General features: G+C 41.0%; 1 protein-coding gene across 1 annotated transcript in view; it reads right to left on the reverse strand.

Annotated features, from left to right (window-relative positions):
• The window catches only part of col21a1 (collagen, type XXI, alpha 1), a 114,171-nt gene that overhangs the window by 41,709 nt on the left and 50,343 nt on the right, over positions 1–22,119 (reverse strand). The gene's annotated exons all lie outside the window — the stretch shown is intronic.

Raw genomic sequence — 22,119 nt, forward strand, 5'->3', positions numbered from 1 at the left:
GGGCCATTTTACGATTAATTGATATACATTTCTTACACACTGTTCCTTTGAAGACTTTAATCCAAATAAATAAACAAACTGAAAGTAATGCGGTGAGCCCCTCACGGACGACTGCCACGTGCACACATAATATAAGATAAACAATTAACACAACGTAAAATCCAGGCCTGGTCCTCTCTCGTCCTTGACTGGTCTCGCTCGTCCTTATATGCCTCCAAGCACAATCAGTAATGTAAGGAGTGTAGTCTTGTCTTGTATAAACTCTTCATTAACATTACAAAGTTCAGGTCCGTACATCATAGAAGATCCCTCTGCCTGAGAAATGCCATTGTCCACTCCAAGCACTTCTGCACAGCAATAATCTGCTCTGTGGATTGACATCCCTGCTGAAAAAAACAGCATCAAACCAGCATGGGAATTATGCTGGGGCCCGTTTAAATACGGAGGTACAACCAACTCTGATTTTAAACTTGAACTCTGTTTTTATTTACTCTGAGATAGTAAATTCTGAGTTTTCGGTTACAGAAAAGCTGATCTGAGTTAGTTCAATCGACTCTGAGTAGGTTGACTCTGAGTTAAGCGCGTGCACAGCCACAATGAAAAGCCATCATCAATGGAGCTCAGATATTACGATTTACCATGGCAACAGCACGTGACAAAGAGGTCTTAATCATTTTTACTACTAAAATTGAAGGTGTTACTGCAAGTGTAATGCAACTACGAGCATATATTTTAAAGAAAAGAGTTGTTTTTGTAAATTGCTACTCTAGTAAATGCGTACATTTAATTTTTCATCACAGTTAAAAAATCCGAAGTAAATAAACTGAGGACTGTACGTTATTATATTAATTTACATGCAGATGCAATCCCATGGACAAAAAGATGACAGCAGCTCAGCTAAAAATGAAATTAAGCGTAATACTTTGTCATATAAGGCTACGAACTTTACAAATGTTTGTCATGAAGAAAACAAAAGTTGGCCGAGCCGGGACTCGAACTCCGATCGCCGACAGTACGTCTGCCTAAACCACTGGACACAGCACTAACCATCAGACCAGCGATAATGACGAGTAGATGCGTAAGAAATGTCAAGGCTACTGTATAGATGTAAGAGCACCACAAAGACTGATATTAGTCATATAAGGATATTTATATATCTAAAATGACTGCAAAAAATAATAAAAAAAAATAAAATAAAAAATTTCGCTCACATAAATGTAAGTGGATATAACAAAAAAACACTCGGGGTCTCAAAATCCACTCGCAACATAAATCTACGTTAACTTTCTACAAATGAATGCAACATCATCATCTACAGGATTCTCTATAAAAGTAAGTTACATGACATTTTAGTCACTAAGACCATCTATGCACCTAAGTATATCATATTAGCTTTACAAGTCATTTCAATTTACTGTTTTAATTTTTTAGTTGAAAGTTTAGTGTAATATATAAAAATATAAAGTCGTAAGTTAAAATGGTTTGCACTGGCAATTTAATTATAACTTAAAGACAGCTAAAAAATTTTTTACAGTGTACATGATAAAAATGTGCACAATGGATGAATGTACTAAAGCAACTAACAAGATTAAACAACGCTACTCCTTTAAAAATGGGGAGGAGACCACAAGAAACTCAGAGTTTACAGGATAAAACCTGCTCCCGACCAGGTTAGGTTCAGAGAGTATGTTACTCCGGAAACAGACTCTGAGTATAAGTTACCTCTCCTTCTGAAACAGGCTTGACTTACCCCGCTGTCTCAGGTTTAACCTACCTCCCTTTTTGAAACGGAAAACTCAGAGTTTCCCTTATTTCAGGGTTAACAAACTCAGAGTTTTCACTTAACCACCTTTCTGAAACGGGCCCCTGGTCTATGCTGGTTTAGCTGGTGTTCACCAGCATACCAGCACCAAAACACAACATATGCTGGTCTTGCTGGTATGAACAGGTGCTAATAATGGTTTAGCTGGTGCTAATTGGTTTAGCTGGTGTTCACTAACAAACCAGCACCAAAACGCAACATATGCTGGTCTTGTTGGTATGCTGTTTTTTTTCAAGCAGGGTTGTGACTCAAGAGTATATACTGTACTACTCAACCAAATAACTTGCTTAAAAAATGAAAACAAACAATACTGTGGCAAGTTTATTTGCACTGCTTCTTTTATAAATTAGCTAAACACATCTGACATTGTTAGCTAAAGTATTTTGCCTCACTTGGCAGTATAGGTGTTGCACTGATTACATCAGGTGTGCAGTTCACCTGTGAGCAATGATTGCCATTAAGGTCATGGTGCACTTAAACACGTAGGAGATGGTTCAAACTATAGATACAAATAACCTAAACACAACATTTATTGTCCATTGTAAAAACTGGCATTTTACCACCAAGTGTAAGGGAAGCAGAAAGAGAAGGTAAGTAGCCCACAAATATCTTTTTATTAGACATAGTTTATGGTACTGAGAATTTGTTTATTATATTTATAATTTGGTCTTGTCCACAGTACAGCGATCAGTGTGATGGAGATACCTAAAGCACCAGCTGAACTTGGTTCTTCCTCTGCACTAACCCAGCCTCTGTCTTCAGGATTGCTACCAACCCAAAATCAATCTGTGCAATTACCATGCCCTCTTAAGCCTTTTACTCCACAGACCATGACACCATCTGAGTATTGTAATCAAGACCAGCCAGGTTTAAAGATACATTGTGTGCCTCTGTATAACCCGTCTATACCTCACTCCTCAGCTGAAGTTACAATTTAGGATGACCAGCTTGGGTTAGAGCCTGAGGACGAGTATGTAAAGACACAATCTCTGTGTCTTTACAGAGATTGCAAAGTATTAACATAACTCATGTGCAGTATCTAACACTGTTTAACACTATTTTTTTATTTAAAGTAACTTGTAAAAAATTTCCATATTGTATTTTCTTGCCATTGTATTAAGCATGTAAATTGAAACTTGAAACCTACATGAGTAAAGAAAATGTTAACCTCATACTGAGCACAGTAAAAGCAGCCTACTGCTGAGCAATAAAACTTTCTGCAAGACACTAAAGAGCTCTCCCATCTTCATTTTAATACAGTCTCATGGATGTCTTGTCTTCTCCAAATTTACTTTAGTCTCATTTATGTCTATTTGTATGTTCCCTGGGCAATTTTATGAGGAAAATGTGAAGTCAAATCTGAAACCTAAAGTGGACACAGATGAGAATCACAACCATAAATGCTGAGCTTAGTAAGAGCAATCTCTGAGTGAAAACACTTTCTTTAATGAGTCTTGAAAGAGATAACTGCAAGACAATAAAGAGAGTTTTAGGAGAAACATCTGAGACACGGCTGATACTAAAACAAGAGCTAAATAAGAATCTCAATTAAGTCTCAGATATTTCTCATGTCTCAGTCGTGTCTACTCGTATTTCTCCTAATGGATTTTAGGAGAAACATTTGAGACACTGCTGATACTAAAACAAGAGCTAAATAAGAATCTCAATTAAGTCTCAGATATTTCTCATGTCTCAGTCGTGTCTACTCGTATTTCTCCTAATGGATTTTAGGAGAAACATCTGAGACACTGCTGATACTAAAACAAGAGCTAAATAAGAATCTCAATTAAGTCTCAGATATTTCTCATGTCTCAGTCGTGTCTACTCGTATTTCTCCTAATGGATTTTAGGAGAAACATTTGAGACACTGCTGATACTAAAACAAGAGCTAAATAAGAATCTCAATTAAGTCTCAGATATTTCTCATGTCTCAGTCGTGTCTACTCGTATTTCTCCTAATGGATTTTAGGAGAAACATCTGAGACACGGCTGATACTAAAACAAGAGCTAAATAAGAATCTCAATTAAGTCTCAGATATTTCTCATGTCTCAGTCGTGTCTACTCTTATTTCTCCTAATGGATTTTAGGAGAAACATCTGAGACACGGCTGATACTAAAACAAGAGCTAAATAAGAATCTCAATTAAGTCTCAGATATTTCTCATGTCTCAGTCGTGTCTACTCGTATTTCTCCTAATGGATTTTAGGAGAAACATCTGAGACACTGCTGATACTAAAAGAAGAGCTAAATATGAATCTCAATTAAGTCTCAGATATTTCTCATGTCTCAGTTGCGTCTACTCTTATTTCTCCTAATGGATTTTATGAGAAACATTTGAGACACTGCTGATACTAAAAGAAGAGCTAAATAAGAATCTCAATTAAGTCTCAGATATTTCTCATGTCTCAGTTGCGTCTACTCTTATTTCTCCTAATGGATTTTATGAGAAACATTTGAGACACTGCTGATACTAAAAGAAGAGCTAAATAAGAATCTCAATTAAGTCTCAGATATTTCTCATGTCTCAGTCGCGTCTACTCTTATTTCTCCTAATGGATTTTATGAGAAACATTTGAGACACTGCTGATACTAAAAGAAGAGCTAAATAAGAATCTCAATTAAGTCTCAGATATTTCTCATGTCTCAGTCGCGTCTACTCTTATTTCTCCTAATGGATTTTATGAGAAACATTTGAGACACTGCTGATACTAAAAGAAGAGCTAAATAAGAATCTCAATTAAGTCTCAGATATTTCTCATGTCTCAGTTGCGTCTACTCTTATTTCTCCTAATGGATTTTATGAGAAACATTTGAGACACTGCTGATACTAAAAGAAGAGCTAAATAAGAATCTCAATTAAGTCTCAGATATTTCTCATGTCTCAGTCGTGTCTACTCTTATTTCTCCTAATGGATTTTAGGAGAAACATCTGAGACACGGCTGATACTAAAACAAGAGCTAAATAAGAATCTCAATTAAGTCTCAGATATTTCTCATGTCTCAGTCGTGTCTACTCGTATTTCTCCTAATGGATTTTAGGAGAAACATCTGAGACACTGCTGATACTAAAAGAAGAGCTAAATAAGAATCTCAATTAAGTCTCAGATATTTCTCATGTCTCAGTTGCGTCTACTCTTATTTCTCCTAATGGATTTTATGAGAAACATTTGAGACACTGCTGATACTAAAAGAAGAGCTAAATAAGAATCTCAATTAAGTCTCAGATATTTCTCATGTCTCAGTTGCGTCTACTCTTATTTCTCCTAATGGATTTTATGAGAAACATTTGAGACACTGCTGATACTAAAAGAAGAGCTAAATAAGAATCTCAATTAAGTCTCAGATATTTCTCATGTCTCAGTTGTGTCTACTCTAATTTCTTATAATGGATTTTAGGAGAAACATCTGAGACACTGCTGATACTACAAGAAGAGCTAAATAAGAATCTCAATTAAGTCTCAGATATTTCTCATGTCTCAGTTGCGTCTACTCTTATTTCTCCTAATGGATTTTATGAGAAACATTTGAGACACTGCTGATACTAAAAGAAGAGCTAAATAAGAATCTCAATTAAGTCTCAGATATTTCTCATGTCTCAGTTGCGTCTACTCTTATTTCTCCTAATGGATTTTATGAGAAACATTTGAGACACTGCTGATACTAAAAGAAGAGCTAAATAAGAATCTCAATTAAGTCTCAGATATTTCTCATGTCTCAGTTGTGTCTACTCTTATTTCTCCTAATGGATTTTAGGAGAAACATGGGAAGACAAAGCTGACACCTAATTTAGACAATAAAGAGATAATTCAAGCTTCTCTCACCACAATCTCAGGTTTGACTCTCTTAGACATCTCTCATTTGCGTCTATATTTGTTTCTCCTAAGGAATTTTAGGAGAAACATCTGATAAACAGCTGACACTTATTCAAGAAACATAGGAGAATCACAACTATGTCTCCTGAGCTTAGAAAAAGCAACCAATGAGCAAATAGTTTTTCCTCTGGGCACGTTTAAAAGTAAGTCATGATTGGTGTCTGTCAAACACAGTGGTGGCTATTTTCTTTATTTTTTCTAACGGGGCATTTATGTACACAATAGCATATCTGAGCCGTGATCCGATTAATGGGAGTGGCTTGCAGAGCTGTGCATTGTGGTGCATAGTGGGAGTTGTAGTTTTTCATACAAATGTGCTCTAAAGTCACATTTTGTCTTTTATCGGTCAAATAGGCACAAAATTCTACATTTATGTTACATTTTGACTACAAATATGACTCACTTTTCATAAAGATTAATGTTCCTATCGATGAAATGGCCCTTTAACTTCATTACAGACTTGTTGCTTCTATGGGCGATTAACTTTTGTACGGTCAGGGCTTCGTGGGAAGTATCGTCCAGAGGCGCTGTTGCTTTGCCTGTAACTTAATACGTGTGTGTGTGTGTGTGTGTGTGTGTGTGTGTGTGTGTGTGTGTGTGTGTGTCTGATTGAAGTTTATTGAACGTGGTTGTGTTTCTTTAGTTTTGTTGCCTTTTCTTTTACTGTTATATTCGAGTGCTAAAGGTTTACTTTGTTTCTTTTTGTTTAATGTTCTTTGATTTATTTTTGTATTTTTTTTAATGTATTGAGTTATTTTGTTAAGAGGGATATTAACATCCCTCTCTCCTTTTGTTTTTGGTTTGTTTTGAATTAATTGATGTGCTTATGTGTGAAGGGCACAGTGAGAAGTTAAAGGTGCCCCCTCATCCTCTGTGTTGACACATACAGTGTGTTGCGATCCCACCAGTGACCTTGTGACCATTCCTAAGGGTAATACACCATCTTATTGTTTGTTACAGGAGCTGAGTGCCGAAGGCGGGGTGGATTTTGGTGGTGGTATTGCTTAACGAGTGCTGTGTGCAACGGTGTGTGTGAAGTGAGTGTTTCCACACAGGTGTAACCAAAATTGTGCAGTGCTGTGGTGGCCTATTAGCGCCCTTTTCCCTGCTGTCACGCCTCGGCTCCTGCTTTTACACCTATAGAGGTATATGAGGATGGAGGTCACCTGTATTACATCTTACTGAATTGATTGTGTTTGTGATTTCATTGCGTGCATCAGATACTCTCTTTTTATATTTAATAAAATGTCATACTTATTTTACCCACGTCTTCTGCCAATTCTTTGGTACATGAACCTGTGTTGCCTAAGTGCAAGTTATTATCTCTGGCCAAGTGCCAGGGTGGCGTAGTCGCTACATATATTCTATCAGCCCTCTGTGTGTCATGCCACATTCTCAAAGGATTTTCCTTCCTTGACACCACAGGCATGTTTCAGGACAACAGCAGCAAGATTCACTGGGTTCAAATTGTGAAAGAGTGGATCGGGACGCATGAGGAATCATTTTCACATATGAATTGGCCAACAAAGATTCCTGACCTTAACAGCACTGAAATTCTTTAGGATGGGCTGGAGAAGGCTTTGAGGAGGGGATTAAGTCTGCTGAGCCAGTACAAGATTTCGACCAAAAATTAATGCAGAAATGTTGTGTCATTGCATAAAGTTGTAGAAACAACAAATGCACACTGTAATCAAAGCAAAAGGTGGAGCATATTAGTGTGTGAGTGTTTTCCTTTGGCCAGTTATACAGGTAATCACACATGATTAGTCTGTCTCTTACTTTCCCACACACACCCTGTCTGGTTGTTATTTTAGAAAAACCGGAGTCAGTTCCAACATGACATTTTCAAATGTGTAACACATGATTGGAGGCATCTTTTTCAAACACACTGTACTTTTATTAATCCGAGCCCGAGCGTGCTTTCATCATTAGGATGCGATTGTTTTGAAGAAAGCAGAAAGTAAAGTGCTTTCTTAACACTGAAAACCATCATAATGATTTTTTTATTCAGAGTTGATCACTCAGCCCTCTCACATTGCTTAGTTGATCTGTCGCGAATCATACGGTTTAACGAAGGCAGATGAAGGTAAGTGGTTGTGCAATTGACGTCTCTCCTTTTAAAACACGGTCTGGCGCAATTAGCGATCACACTGCGCTTCCGCGTCTGAGCTCAAGTGAACCGCGCTCCAGCCCACCTCTGGGCGCGATTAACCAAACCGTGTGTAATGTGTGTAGTTAGTTTGCAATGTTGCTATAATAGCACAAATAATATCTGTAAAATGATAAAGCTCAAAGTTCACTGCGAGACAATATATTTTCTTTAACAGAATTTGCCTTTTAAAGCCTACAGCGAACGGCCGGTTTGGACTACGCCCTCTACTTCATGCTTTAATGATGTCACTAGAACAGTTTTTTTGACTAAACTCCACCCACAGGAATACGTCAGTCACCAGCTAAGCTAACAGCAAGCTAAGCTGCTATCGAATCACAACATACTAAACAAACTAGACAATCAGAACTCGTTATGTATTTCTGATGGAGGAACTTCATAGAACAAGGAAGACACCAGCCGTTTTAAGGACATTGAAAACAGCGCAATACATGTAAGTAAATTGTGTGAAAAATATAGCGTTTTTTTAACACGTGAAACATGAACGCATGTTATATTGCGCACTGTAAACACAATCAAAGATTCAAAAACGCAGAAAGAACGGACCTTTAAGGCTGCATACTGGTGTAACAGACCTGCATACAGGGCATGCCCTGCCACGTGGTGGGTCCCCCCAAAAATCCTAGTTAAGGCATAAATAAAAATTTGACTTTTAGTTTGGTAGTACACTCTAGACAAATAAATAGTTCTAAAAGCTCAAAGTCATATGGAAACCATTTGAGCACCATATAGCACCCATAATTCCCATGCTGGTTTGATGCTGGATTTTTCAGCAGGGAGGAAAACACTACCTCTCTCTACTAATGTTTTTTAGACCCATGTCATGTACATTTATTTAATCAGCAAAACAGCAGAAAACAGCAAAAATGCTAAGCTAATGTTTATTTATATCTCACAAGCATCCTTTAAGTTTATTGTCCTATTTTTCCGTGTTTTAAACAGACTTATTCAATAAGTATCCGGATGAGTCATTAACAACTTTTAATCCGGGATATGGCTGTCTAAATGTTTATTTTATTATTATTATTATTATTAATTACTCACAAATTCTCTTTAGTGTTTCATTCCCTCCTTTCTTCAAAAGTCTCAATTTACTTTCTTTTTTATTAAAGGCACACCGCAGAACTTTTTGGCCACTAGGGGGTGCTAGACATGTATTTTTCATGCCTAGCGCCCCTAGAGGCCATAAGCGCCGCAGCACTGTGGCAAAGGAAAAGAACTGGCCAACCTTAAAACTAAACTAAAAACTAAACCTTTAAAACGCTAAATGATCAACATTTTTAGGCATCAAGGAGAAACGCAGTCATGTTACAACTTTCTGATGAGGAACTCGAGGCAGAAGCCATTTCTCAATTTGAAGGTTGCAGCCCCCGGATGTCGTATTTCTAAGCTGCATACGTCATCAAGATTATAACAATTATAAAGCTGACTATTATACTAGTTAATTGTAAATTGTTGCAGTATGCTTATGACTTGCGAATGTAATGCTCAGTTTCCCTTAATAAACCAGGCTTGATGACGTATGCAGCCTGCATATTTGACCTCCGGAGGCTGCAGCCTTCCAATTGAGAAACGACCAGAAGTATTTCCTTGCCTTTTTCGAAACAAATATTGTTGCATCATCTCTCTCTCCCTCGCCACCAGGATTTTCCGCAATGGCGCTCGTTTTTCCTCTCTTTTGTGTGAAAATTGTCGCTCCAAATCCAAGTAAACCGATGTTTTTAGGTCTGCCGCTTTGTAATAGTGACAGCGGAATGCAGCATATGAGGAAGAGAGAGACGCTCGGTGGATCTGATTGGTGAACGAATAGGGATTGGTGAATGAATAGTGTTTGGTTCCCTTTCAGTCGGTCACTACGACGTCACGTCGTGACCGACGAATTGGGAACTCGCTTAGAGGGACCAATCTGCTTCGATAACTACTAAAACACCAATGAACTTGGCATTGAGGTGTTTGCATAATGCTGGCGCCGCCCCGCCAGGTGCGTATATAAGCCACAGGTGCAAATATGGAAATTAGCTTTTTCGCTTCGAAAGCCGGCATTATCTGCTACTGAGAAGCTACCTGCTCTTCTGGGAATGGTTGCTGAAGTTGATTGACAAGCAGTACTAACACAGCGGACGCTCGGAGTATTCCACTGCATCTTTTTTGTTTTGAGTTTAGTGTGTGCGTTGCCTCTCCCTGTGCGCATCATCAGCTGAGCACCTAAAGAGTGATTTCCCTAAAAGAGTGATACGCGAGAGCTCTGTGTCTTTTTAAAGACAGCCACTCTCTCGTATATTCGGAGGTCAGCGTCCTTTTCAGGATAGCTTTTCGTCCGTGCGATCTTGGATGCGAGAAGTATAAGGGCTCCAGTGACGGTCGCGAGCGTTGTCTTCGTGCTTGAGCATCGAGCACTCCGAGGCTGCGTTCGTGGAGAGTTTTTGTTCTCTCTGTGAGAGCATAACCCTCTTGGATTGCGGAGACAACTCTCGTTTCTACGGCAACGATGTGCGTGCCTTTGCAGTGCTGACGCCGCCATGGTGCGGCTGTCAAGCGCTCGCAGAACCCTCTTCGCATCACTATGCTGAGTAGGGCAGGGGATGCGTCCTCCACCTACCAGCCTTCTCATCCTCAGCCGGTTGAGGCTCCGGTGGAGACTGCAGAGTCGTATTCTACGATTTCTGCCGAATCCATTGGACCTCCTTCTGGTCCCGTCACTTCTGCAGCATCAGAGGGGTGCCCACTTTTCCCTCCGAGGCAGAGTTGTTCCAGAGATAGCGGCCGTGCCCGCTCAAGCAGTGGAAGCGGTAGAGTTGGAGGGGTTAACCCCCCCGCCGCCCGAACAGTCCCGCCTGCATGATTGGTACTTCGGAGCTGCTCGGGCCTCTCGGTCCTCACCTCCTGTGCCTTTCGTTCCCAACGGCACGAAGAGCTGACACAAACATGGAATTTTCGGCCGTCTATGGCCGTTCAGCTTTCACCCCTCACCTCCCTCACCAGCGGAGCCGCTAAGGGTTACACAGGGATCCCTCCGGTTTAACGGGCGCTGCCCATCAGGCATGCGGAGAGGCGGCTTCAGCCCTGCACGCAATGGCGTTGCTGCAGGTTCACCAAGCGAAGGCTTTAGAGATCTGCACAAGGGAGGCCGCGACCTTTGGTCATGCGATGTCCACCACAGTGGTCCAAGAACGCCACCTTTGGCTGTGTCTGGCTGGCACGACGGACGCAGACAAGAACAACTTCCTGAATGCTCCTGTCTCACAGACCGGCCTCTTCGGCGAGCCCGGGGAGTCGTTACAACTCCGCGGCGCAGACTGAGGCGATCTCCTAGGTCGAGCCCGGCGGAAGAGAGCTGCCCTGGTCCACCAACACCGGCTCCTCAGTCTGCCTCTCGCCGTCGGCGTCCTGCGGCGGCCACCTCTGTTCCCCTCCTCGGATCCCATCTCGGCAGCGCAGGGGAACCGGTCGACAGCAGCTCGCCCCGCCCGCTCAGCCGCTTCCTGTGAAAATTGGGAGTTTAAGTGGCCCGAGACGGGCAACGCGGAGTGGGAGAGGATCACTCTTCAGGAGATGGTGATCCGCTCCTTCCCCCGGTAGAGGGTCGGGTGGAAAATCCTTGGTTTTACATGTGTTCCACCGGCTGTACAGCCGGTACCGACTTAACCACACATAAGAGTGCATTCCTCTTCCCTCTCCAGGTCTCCGGAGGATCGAGGAGCGGGCACACACCAATTTAATTCAATTTTATTTATATAGCGCTTTTCACAATACTTAATTGTTTCAAAGCAGCTTTACATTAATAGAAGCAGTAAAAGCACTCGTTTAAGTCATCGGGTCAACTGGGAAAAGAGCAACTTTGCCTCGTGCAGAGGATCCTTTTTCTCAGTATGGAAATAGACTCGATCGATTTATCGGCGTGTTTTACAGAAGCGCGCATCCAGTCAATTCTGACTTGCCTCAGTTCAGTTCGAGGGAATAACGCGGTTCCTCTGAAACAATTTCAGAAGCTCCTGGGGCATATGGCAGCAGCTGCGGCTGTGACACCGCTCGGGCTGCTCCATATGAGACAGCATCAGCGTTGGCTTTATGATCGAGTCTCAAGGAGAGCGTGGCGCACCGGCATACACCGTGTAACCATTACACCTGCGTGTCATTTCAATTACACCCCGTGGTCAGACCCAGCATTTCTAAGGGCAAGATATGCCCCTGAGTCGGGTCTCCTGGCATTCTGTAGCACATACGATGCCCCCAGCATTGGGTGAGCAGCCACGTATGACGGGCTTGCAGTCTCAGAGGTGTGCATAGCACCCCAACTGCCGCGAGCGGTGGGCTGTATATCTGGGACTCGTATGTTCCGCTACGGAGATGCAAGGGAAGGATGTATTAGCCAGCACTGACAACATTGCGACTGTTGCGTTATCAACCGTCAAGGCGGTTTTTGAGCTCTCGTCAATTGTTGCATCTCGTTCGTCATCTCCTCCTTTGGAGTCAGAAGCATCTGAGGTACCTTCGTGCCATTTACATCCCGGGTTCACTCAATACAGTGGCCCGAGCTGCACGCCCCTGCGAATGGCTACTCCACCCCCAGACGGTTCAGCTAATTTGGAAGAAGTTCGGTCGTGCGCATATAGATCTGTTTGCGTCGCCGGACGATACCCACTGTCGCCTATTTTATTCACTAACCAAGGGAAGCCTCGGCGTGGATGCATTGGCACACAGCTGGCCACAGGAATGCGCAAATACGCATTCCCTCCAGTGAGCTTAATCGCACAGACGCTGTGCAAGGTCAGGCAGGATGAGGAGAGCCTTTTACTGGTCGCGCCTTACTGGCCGACCAGCTATTGGTTTCCAGAATTAATGCTCCTCTCGACAGCCCCTCCCTGGCGGATTCCCCTGAGGAAGGACCTTCTTTCTCAAGGAGAGGGCACATTATGGCACCCGCGCCCCGACCTGTGGGATCTCCATGTATGGTCGTTGAGCGCGCGCAAGGTTTAGGTGATTTATCGCAAGCAGTATCTAACACCATCGCCGCGGCACGAGCACCATCCACAAGACGGGCTTACGCGCTTAAATGGAACCTTTTTTGTCACCTGGTGCTCTTTGCAAAGCGAGGACCCCGAGAATGCCCCATTAATATTGTGCTTTCATATCTTCAACACCGTTTGGAGCATAGGCTGTCACCCTCCACCATTAAGGTTGATATCACCGCTATATCTGCTCATCACTCGCTTATCAACGGCAGATTGGTCAGCCAGCACGACTTAGTTATTAGGTTTTTAAGAGGCTCTTGAAGGCTGAACCCTTCGCGCCCTCCCTTTATTCTTTCCTGGGACCTGTCCATGGTGCTGAAAGCCCTGCAGGGACCCCCGTTCGAACCTTTGCAGTCTGTGAGTCTTAATTTTTTATCAATGAAAACTCTGACCCTGCTAGCATTGGCCTTCGTGAAGAGAGTAGGGGATTTACATGCATTCTCTGTTGACGATTCGTGCCTTCAGTTTGGTCCTGCTGTCTCGAGCGTAACACTCAGACCCAGACCAGGCTACGTGCCCAAAGTTCCCACCACTCCCTTTAGAGATCAGGTGGTGAGCTTGCAAGCGCTGCCCCCGGAGGAGGCAGACCCAACCATGGCTTTGTTGTGCCCCGTACGCGCACTGCGACTCTACGTGGATTGCACGCAAAGCCTCAGGACCTCAGACCAGCTCTTTGTCTGTTATGGTGGTCAGCAGAAAGGGAAAGCTGTCACTAAGCAGAGGATGTCTCACTGGATAGTTGACACTATCACCCTGGTTTATAATCTGCAGGGTATTCCTTGCCCATTTAATTTGAGAGCACACTCCACTCGGAGTGTTGCCTCATCTTGGGCTCTCGCTCGTGGTTCCTCGCTAACAGACATCTGCTGAGCTGCTGGTTGGGTGACACCTAATACGTTCATTAGATTTTACAGTGTTCGTATTGAGCCTGTATCCTCTCGTGTTCTTTCCTCATCAGGGGGAGCACGGAGAGCAGACTTGCAGGTCGGCTTGCAGCCTCCAACTGATGCTCCATAGCAGTGTCAGTATGGAAGGCAATCAGAACAAAAATGCGTAATGGTTTGAATTGTTCTTCCTCCGCTGCCTTGGGAGCCTATGTTGCGGAGCATTGGCTGTCAGCCTTTCACTAGCTGTATCCTCGCGAACCTACGTGTCTGGCTCGGGCTCCACATTGCGTTCCCTAAGCGGGGTTCCTTTGTGAATATTTTTTCCGTGGGGTTAATCCTACCAGCCCACGCTTCCCTTAGCAGAGCACTGCTTTGCTTACACAGCCACGGCTGTCCTTTATCAACTAAGATATTTTTTGTCCACGTTCCTATCCCGCTCAGGTAGGGCGCTTCCCAGTCGCTGGCACTTTTGTGGGGTTAAAGGAACATCTAGTGCCCGGCCTTCTGCCTTAATCCCATATCCTTAAGTGGAATCGGAGGGCTTTTTGCAGACACTGGGAGAGGTCAGCCCCTAGTGGCGTTTTGGTAGGGATTCCCAATTCGTCGGTCACGACGTGACGTCGTAGTGACGAATGTAGTCGGTTACGAATGTAACCCTCGTTCCCTGAAGGAGGGAACAGAGACGTCATGTCCTGTCGCCACAGTTGCTGCTCCCTGCTGTCGGCAGGTCACATTCTCCTGGCTTTCTCAGCGAATGCCAAGTTCATTGGCGTTTTAGTAGTTATCGAAGCAGATTGGTCCCTCTAAGCAAGGTCCCAATTCGTCGGTCACGACGTGACGTCTCCGTTCCCTCCTTCAGGGAACGAGGGTTACATCCAAGGCCGCCTTAATGCACGGGCTTACCTGGGCTGAAGCCCAGGGGCCTCCCAAGTTGAAGGGCCTCCCAAGTTTGCGTTCATGATGAGCTGAAAAGGTCATATTGTTTTGTAACTTGTCAGGTCTTCTGTCAATCACTCTAATTGCACGTTACATGACTGCTGGTCCATTGTAACTTAACGTGAAATAAAATATCAGCCGTAACATATTTTTTATTCCGCGTAATGTAATTAAGTGCCCGTTGTCAACTTGACATTCCTGCACGTTGGACTGAGTGTGACAGAGAAAAGGGAAATAATCCACCAACAAATGAAAGAATAATTTCTGAAATTTCATAATAAGCACCAGTGAGGTGCAGGTCTCTATCTCTTTCGTGCGCGCGCTCGCTCGTTCGCTCTCTCTGTGCTCGTTCAGCTGAGTCTCTGGCATGCAGAAGTCTTTCCAAACGTGCACAAGAAACTGTGCAGCTAAATAAAGAAAGGAGTTCCCGCACATAATGCTGTTGTTATAAAGTTTAAGTTTACTCGCGTTTATATCAGTGACGCGTGCGCAGCTGGAGCGAAGTAGTTTGACGCAACGTTAGCTAGTACACACATCTGTTGGTTTAGAAAGACGAGAAAGAAACGCAACGGTAAAGGTGCAAGTCTAAGAAAGTAAAGAGCGACAAAACCATCTCAAATGATCATCCCCTGATAGCACCATTATAATCTCATTATCTAAAGATCTTATATACAGGTATGTTCCCTGTCTGTCTTGTGCATATTCATACTTGGTCGTTTTACATGCTTATGTATGCATAAATACTAAATACAATGCATACTATATCTTCAATAGCCTACAAAATAAATAACTGATTAAAAAACAAGATTCTGTCTAAAGACTTATCTTTTGTTATCATTAATGCATTTTCACTTTAAAACTAACTTTAACTTATTATATTTTTAAAACTGTTGTGAGCTTTTAGTTAGTGAGTGGCAATTTTCTGCAAATTTGTATATTCCAAAAACTAAATAAATATAAAGCTTATAAACATATAAACTTTCACACATTTTGGTTTTATTATCACCACAAGTTGCTGTGTGTGGTTGTTAAATAAAGTGTCTTGTGTTTATGCTCAAGTGGACTCAGTGATATGTTAATAACAATATTATGGTGTTTTCTGGCTCAAAGAGGGAAAACTCACTGTTGTATGTCTCAAAAGAAACTAATGCATTTTGTGATGTAGATTACCTAGATATTACACTTAAAAAAAATGAGACTATAAATCGAGGGGAAGGGGGGCCTACAAAACATCTTAGCCCCGGGGCCTCACATTAGGTTAAGGCGGCCCTGGTTACATCCGTAACCGAGACGTTTTACACTGTGTGAGTTTGAGCAAGTTTGACTGCTATAGCATCCTGGATTGTAATGTAAATACCATAGACAATAAAAAAAGGTGAATACGTGAACACGTGAATGCAGCATCTGAATACAGGGAACTATATGCAAGATAATCGCCGTAATTTATAAAGAAGATCGCATTTATGTATGAATCAAGATTGTGAGTTTATATAAAAAATTGCCTTAAAGGGTAATCAAACCCAGGTCGTCCGTGTCATAGGTCCATGACGCTAACACGGTGCCACAGAGTCACATGATAGAAGTTGCTCTCTACACTCCTTAAGTAGCCTCCAGCAAAGTTCACGTTAAAAAAAATTGTGTGGAGGAAGTGACGTATGCCGTAAAGCAGTCGAATTTTGTAGGGTTTTTTTTGTGCTCTGGTTACTACCCGAAACCCTAAGTTTTAAAGTATGAGTAAAAGCGATACAGACCCCGTCAGGCTATGGTAGACATGTCATTCAACCTATTTAAAGTCGATGTACTATCACAAGGGTCTTGAAAATGTATTATGAAGGTTGAAAAACTACATGGTGTCGCTTTAAATGCCTTTCCTACAAAAAGAAACTTACCTAAAAGAAGCTTTACCAGTCGAAATTATTCCTAAAAACATAAATCTCATATCTCCAGACAGCAGGTGTTTACAGAACAGCTAGTATGTGAGCTTAGCACACCTAAAAAAATGACAAATAAAGGGATTTATGATAAAACTCATTTTATAACATCAAAAGTGGAGTGCTTTTAACAATCATGCGTGATCTGATCTGGCTTTGGATCACGAAATGAGACAGAAAATAAACAATTTTATGCTATTTATGCTGTAAGCTTTGCTCGATTAGCATAGCATTATAATATACAGTATACTGTTATGTAAATACCAGACATAGCGTGAAAAACACAGATAAACCATATAAATCTTAATCGTGTTCATTGTTTCAAAATATCAAAACATCTTTATTTGCCTGTTATTATAAAAACAGCGATCGATCGTTGCACGTCACTGTTCAAGTTCACGTCTGTCTGACAGCTGACATCCCTGACATCTTGTTCTATGAATGTTATTATTCTAGACTTTGCTAACTCTAGCGCCCTCCGGCTTCACGTATGAATGAAACAAACTGAGTGTGAATGACTGCAGACTACAGCTGCTCATGTCGTCGTAGCCTATTTGGAATTAAAATGGATGAAATGTGAAGTAAACATATAAAATTGAATCAATATTTCTCCAAATATGAATACTTTGATTTAAAACCCAGATGGATGTTGTTTTATCGAGTGCTTTCATGATGACCACGGAGGAGTATTTTTATCAATGAGTGCGGCTGAGGGTCATATTTCAAATTAAAGGTACCGTTTGTTATTTTCATAACTCCTGACAAAAATGAAGAAATTACTGTACTATAGGATTTTCAGAATAAAATAAAGGTCAAAAACTAAATCTTAAGTCTTAACAATTTTTAATGATGTATAGTTGTTTAATGTAAGTACATTTAAACTAACAGTAATTTAAATTATGTAAATAAAGAGCTATTCAGTGCGCTCACGCCCTCGTGCAGGCTATCAGGTTTAATACAGATTATATAAACAGACAATACTTGTTTTTGATTGTAATTAGTTTGTTTAAAAGTGGACATTTCAGGCTTTCTTTACATATATGTATGTTTGTGTAACAAGTATTCACAGAGTTTCAATTGATTTTTGTAATGTGTTTTGAGAGACAGCTGGCGGAAACAGAGACAGTCTGTAAGTGCACCATGTTTATTTTATTTATTTGACAAAAACACAAAGATTTGTTGTTATTGTGAATGTACACAAATAAAAGACCCTTCACCGTTTCTAATGATGTCTAACACGTAACTGTATAATTATAAATGTTGGAGTATTTTAAGTTGATTCTGCTATGATGAGGAGAAAACACAAGTGTGTAAAAGGGTGCCATGGCAATCCCTTCTAAAACTACAGTAAGGTCCCATATCAGAACTCTCACTGAGAAGGAGGCCTCATCCTTAATGTACCATGCAGGAAACTAACAACTGAGTATTGACACCCTTAGAACCCCTCAAGTAAGTAAATGGACTGCATTTATAGAGTGCTTTCAAAGACCAATGGCCATCCAAAGCGCTTTACAATTTGCCTCACATTCACCAATTCACTCACACATTCATACACCGACGCCGGTGTCAGCCGTGCAAGGCACCAACCAGCTCATCAGGAGCGGCTGGGGTTAGGTGTCTTGCTCAAGGACACCTCGACACTTGGTCAGGTGGAGCCATGGATTGAACCACCAACTTTCTGATTTGTAGACAACCTACATGAATCACTAAACCAATGCGGCCATTAACTAAGTAGGGAGTGAACACAGCTAAGGCTGCAGTATAAACTTCTTCAAGTAGAGAGTGCAAGGCATGAGGAAAGTCTTGTAGAAATTTCAGAACTGAAGCCACTGGGCAGTTAACTAGGTCAATATGCTTTTGACTAAACAAATGAAGACTCTTCACTTTAATGTTAACAGTTTCCTGGTGCAGGGAGCTCTAGAGTTAAGTATGTCTCAACAACCTCAATTAAGAGGCCCTCTTTCACAAACTGATCCCCTAAAGGGGCCAAACCCACAATTTCCATATTTCCGTAAATATGCAGGGTTTCTGCAGGTTTCAACAAGTCTAATTTAAGACTTTTTAAGACCTTTTTAAGGCCATAATTAATGAAATTTAAGACCTATATCACGACAATGAAGTCCAATTTTATAGTCTAGTGTACATGTATCCATGTGTTTTTTTTTAGAACCTTTTATCTTTCATGACAAAAAACAAGATGTATTTTCTAGAGATGTGACATGACACTTGCTCCACAAGATGAAACGAGATTGGGTTCACGAGAATAAGATCAGACAAGATTTTTACACTTTGCTGATTTTAAGGTAAAGTTTTTCACCTTAACCGTCATACAAGGTTTTAAGAAATCCCCAATGATAAAATATATGAAGAAAAATAGCATTTTAATGAACTAAAATCACATTATTTTAAAATCTTTTAACCAATCCTTGGGTGTTTTATTAACAGGTATTTTGGTAAATAATGATGATCAAGTAATATGATATTTTTTGGTAATAAAAATAGAGCTAAATGGGAAAAAGCATTTACAATGACAAAAATGAGACAATGATAATTGGTTCAAATAATGTATCAAAAATAAACACATGGTTTTATGTAACAACAATGTTAAAATAGTAGGTCTGGTTACCCAGATAGATTTTAGATGAATCCAGGACTAGGTCTTATTTAAATTAGGACGTTTAAGGAATTTTAAAAATATAACTTACAAAATACACTACTGGTGCATCTTAAGACAAAACAATAACATGGAATTATTTTATGGCAAAAATAGAAATAGTTAAATTGATGAGACATTGGCGTGTCTAATGCACAGGATATGCACGCAGTGGGCTTTCATGCATCACAGAGTGAAAGACCACACCATTTAATTCTTATATCTCATATAAAACTTAGATATTTACATAGAGTAAACAACTTAGAATTAAACAAAGCTTTTAATGTTTTAATTCAGAACTGTTAAAATTAATCAGCAAAGTATTACCTTTGTGCAAACGGGACAGGCTTCGTTTTATTTGAATACAATTTTTATGTGTATGTGGGTTAATGTGGTTTTACTTATTTATTTGTATAATCGAGAATGAAACCATGAGTAAGGGAAATAGAGTGTAGTAGACCTATTATAAGATTCCCCCCCCCCTGAGCAAAGGGGGCGCTAATGCACCTATAAGCTGGATGTGAAACCGCCGTTAAAAGAGAAGAACAGGCTTTGTTCGTTGGCAGTGGAGATAAACGTTTATCGGATGTCTGACGGAGCAAAAGCCGTGGACGGTGCTTAAAACTGCTTATGCAGATGTTTAGCATGTCTTGGTGCTCTTTAGGGCTACTCTGCTGTAGGCACAACAGAACTGAGAGATGCTGGGTGTATTCGACAGGTTTCTGCAGCGGCTTTATGTTTCTTACCTTACATGTGTGCCACTTAAGCTTTGATGCCCACTTCCGAGTTTTAAAACTTTCTTGCCAAATAAACAACGGACCCCGTACGATAACTGGTCTTTACCACGGAGCAAAATCAGAATTAAGTAACCAAATTTCATTAAATGTGCACTTCCCCATAGCTAAAACACTTTTCTCCATTCGCTTATACCCGGTCCACGCACTTTAGCGAACTCCCCGCAAACTTGTGCTTTAGTAGATTCCACCTATTCAGTTTTGCCTGACAATGACGAACATGTATAAACAGTTATAATGTTCTTGGCAGTGTTGGTTGGACAACATTTTAAGACCTTTGATATGCGGATTTAAGACATTTTAATGCTAATTAAGGCCTTATTTTCATACTACAGAATTTAAGACGTTTTAAGACTTTTTAAGGATCCGCGGACACCCTGAAATATGGCACCCCTAGCCCGCATCAGAAGGTACATCCACAGAGAAATCTCCTTTGGTTGACATGGTAGGAGAGATAGGATGTCTGAAAAACAAACTCAGGCCACCAAAATGGGGCTATCATTTCTTATAATTTCGCAGAGCGATTGGGGAAAAAGGTGTACAGCCATTACCTCGGCTACGTCTGTACCATAGCTGGATGGGGATGAATGTGTCAGTGAGAACCATAGAGGCTAATGGGTCATCTCCTGAGACACAAATAGCTTTGTTATATTATTTGGATCAAATCGGTTCTACCACCTCAAGGTGGAGTTTCCATTCCCTGGGCCTCAGCCCCTGCCTTGACAGAATGTCTGCTTTCACGATCTAGGCTCCTGGAATACGCATTGCCCTGGGCGACAAAAAATGTTTCCTTTGGGCCCGGATGAGAATCTGAAACCCCAGTCTTTTCTGAGGGTATAACAATCACACATAATTTTTAACAACACAACTTTGATTTTTAAAAATATTAAGATAAAAAATATGAAATATTAATACGAAATTGGAATGTAGGAAAAAAATAATATTCTAAATATTTAAAACATAAATAAATATTATAAAATATGCATTTAAATTTTAAACAGCGAAAAGTGATTGTTCTTGATTTCTTGTTAATTATTCATGATAAGTTTATTCCCTACACATGTTTGTCACTGTTCCCTAGTTTAGTTTTAACTATTTAATTCCAATTCTGCTGCTGGTTTATTGTGTATCTTTACAGCTTTATAGGTGAATAGCAATATTTAAAAATGTATGTGATATTTGACTGGTAACCAGTGTAAATATGCCAAAATTGGGCTTTTCTGGTCATACTTCTTAGGCCCTGTTTACACGTACATGTTTATTTCTAAAAACTGAGAGATTTACCTTCGTTTGTACCCCTCGTTTACACGCAAACGGAGAACTCGTGCAAACTCGTTTCGTGTGTTTGTATTTGCAAATACAGCTGCTCCATTATGTCAAGGAGCAGAGACGAGTGCTCGGAGGTCAGCAATTCTACGCGTGTTTGACTTCATGCGGCGCTGCAAGAACCGACAGACGGATGATGTCAAAGTACCGTAAGAGCGATTCGAAATTAGACCTCTACGTGTGATTCCTCAACACGCTCTCGCGGTACTTTGACGTCATCAATCACCTACTGCAACAACTCCTCCCTCCAACATGAAGAACCAGTTCGCGTCACCACCAGCGCTGCCGGTGATTGGCTTACGTAGGCTTGAGCTTCTATTGACGGCATATATTCAATTTTATTTATAAAGCACTTTTCACAATTGTTAATTGTTGCAAAGCAGCTTTACATGAGTAGATGTAAGGGGAGAACAAAAAAAATTAATAGATAATATAAGAAGTAGAATATAGCGGCTAAGGTTAAACCTACGCCAAAGTTGGCTGACTCTCCCTGGGACGAAAAAAACCCCTCGGAGAAAACCCGGTGGGAAAAACTCCTAGAAGGACAAAAACCCTTGAGAGAAATTAATATATATTTATATATATATATATATAGATGCGGTAGGGATAGGAAGCGGGTAAGCGTATTAAACTGGTTCAGCCGGTGGTCGTTGGTCACGCACGGGTACGTGTAAATAAACACTTTTCTGAAAACTGACATGTGCGCACGATATGA

This window comes from Misgurnus anguillicaudatus, chromosome 11 (assembly GCF_027580225.2).
Source record: "Misgurnus anguillicaudatus chromosome 11, ASM2758022v2, whole genome shotgun sequence".
Taxonomy (NCBI): domain Eukaryota; kingdom Metazoa; phylum Chordata; class Actinopteri; order Cypriniformes; family Cobitidae; genus Misgurnus; species Misgurnus anguillicaudatus.